The sequence below is a fragment of the Chinchilla lanigera genome, unplaced genomic scaffold, assembly GCF_000276665.1.
Source record: "Chinchilla lanigera isolate Chin_1 unplaced genomic scaffold, ChiLan1.0 scaffold00089, whole genome shotgun sequence".
In the NCBI taxonomy this organism is placed as follows: Eukaryota; Metazoa; Chordata; class Mammalia; order Rodentia; family Chinchillidae; genus Chinchilla; species Chinchilla lanigera.
Window position 1 is genome coordinate 5,535,255 of NW_004955490.1, and position 2,494 is coordinate 5,537,748.

Consider the following 2,494-nt stretch of genomic DNA (forward strand, 5'->3'; position numbering starts at 1 on the left):
AATAAAGGGTAACATTTCCCCAACTTTTAATTCAGCAATATAATGAAGTACAGTACTGCAGATGAGTAACCCCTAGTGGTCAGTAGTGATGTCTTTTCTGCAATGATCACATTTGAGTTTGTCTATTTTCTTTACGCCAGAGAGATTTGAAATTGGAATTAAAGATCCTTGAGGGAAAAAGCTATTTTTGTAATTTGGCTGGAATGTCCTTGTCTTTGAGTTTCCCATTGCATCAATCCCTTAGCCTGGTATCATAGCCATGATAGCGTTTTGTCTTTCAGATGAAATGCAGAACTAAGGACATGGCTACCGGTGTTTATTAAAGATTCCTTGCTATTTTCACAGGAGTAGGGGGTGTTAGACTCTTGTCTACTGGCCAAATTTTAAACTGGGAGATTACACTCTGCTTTCTTAAATTCCCCAGAAGAAAAGACCATTCATGATATCCTACTTTACTTCCTGTGTTAAAGTGTTGTGTGATGTCAATAAATGGCTTTGATTTTCTACTCTCGAAGTGATCACTTTTTAGTGTGTGGGGAGGAGTACATTGGTATCTACTGTCTGATATTGTATTTGATCCAGTTTCTTTCCCCATAGCTTTTTTAAAGTATAATAGACAGTAAAGTTAGATATATTTCAGGTGTAAAGCTTGTTGTTTTATTATATATATACATTGTGAATAATCACCATAATCAAGCTAATTAATATTTTCTCCTCACATAGCTACTATTTTCTTTTTAAAGTATTGTTTTATGGGCTGGGAGTCTAGCTTAGTGGCAGAGCACTTACTTAGCATGTGTGAGGCTCTGGGTTGGATCCCCAGAAATTTATTTATGTACATTTTTTATTTATTTATGTACATTTTTAATTGATATATAATATTCGTACTTATTTAAGGAGTATAGTACTATAATTTGACACATGTTGACAATGTGCAATGTTGATCCAATCTCAAACAAATTAAAAATATGCTGTGATACATAAGGATAAAGTACAAAACAAAACACCCTAACGGTGTACCAGTTATTTGTGATACTTTCATTTTTTAAAACCAGTTTGCTTTCTTTTCTGCAATGTAGACAAAATCATTAATGGACTTTTCACTCCAATAGTAGTTGAGAATGAATTGCTACTTAGTTCAAACATAAGGTTAAGTCTAACAGTGGTGATGAGCTGTGAGGAGATGAAACCACATATCTCAAACCAGTTAAACCATCTCCTTTTTCTCTAGGCTGCATCTAAACATCCCAGACAGTTGATCTATTTTATAAGATGTTTTTAGGAGGGCATTGTTTATCTTTCCTTGGCAACAGTATTTCTCAATCTTTCCATAAAATCTAAGTTCTTGTTTTTGTTTAACCCTGGTTACATCTACTTTAATGTCAGTATGTTTTGTCCATCACTAACCTTGCTATTACATATTGCTATTAAGGGGCAGCGTAAGATAATGGCATAGGTTTTAGGGCCAGACCCATCTGCATTTAAATACTGGACCTGTAGCTTTGTGCATATAATGTTAGGCACGTTATTCCTGAGGTTTAAATGAGCATTCTGAGAGACATGTTATGAAGATCAGATGAGATAATATATTATTTTGAATGACTATGGGATAAGACAAGGCATGATACTGGGCACCCAGAAAGTGCAATAAATAGTTGCTATTTTCCTGGTTCTGTACACAGATCTGACTTAATTTATAAACCCCTCGAGAGTGGGAAGTGTATTTCCTGTGTATGCCTTGCATTTCAACAGAAGTGTAGTGTGCACATAGTATGGCACAGACGCTCAATATTTACTGAATGAATAAACTGCTTTTTTTTTTTTATATTTTCCCACTGAGTGAAATGAACAGCCCCCAGCTATTTGCAGGATCCCACACATTTGATCAAAGGTGTCAAAATCAATCTTATGGTGTTTACAAATAGGCAGATACTTGACTTCGTGGAGATATTTTGGCATGGAAATGACACAGTGCAAATAGTATGCTTTCTATCAGGTTCATTTCCATGAATTTTAGCATTCAATTATTGTCACTTTAAAAAGCATCATTCTCAGCACCCAGAATGGGAGTGACTTACTCATATGCCTCCTCATTCATCCAAGTGTTTTTTTTTTAATTCAGAAATTTCAAAAGAACTATCTAATTATATACCTGAACAAAATCTTCCACTTTGTGACGAGGTACACTACCTGCTCTATATTTCAAATTGCTTTCCCAAGCCAAGAACCAAAACCCCAATCCAGAAAAGCCCACCGCTGCAAATCCCAAAGCACAATTAACATCTCTGAATCTGTGTGGTGGTGGTTAGAACTTTTGTTTTTGGCTTTTAAACATTTTCATGGGACTAGGAGAGGAATTTGGGCGAACCAGTATAAAACATATAGATAAAACTGGGCTTTGGGGCTGGGGATTTAGCTCAGTGGCAAAAGCGCCTGCCTGGCAAGCGCAAGGTCGTGAGTTCGGTTCCTGGTACCGGAGAAAAACCAAAAAAAA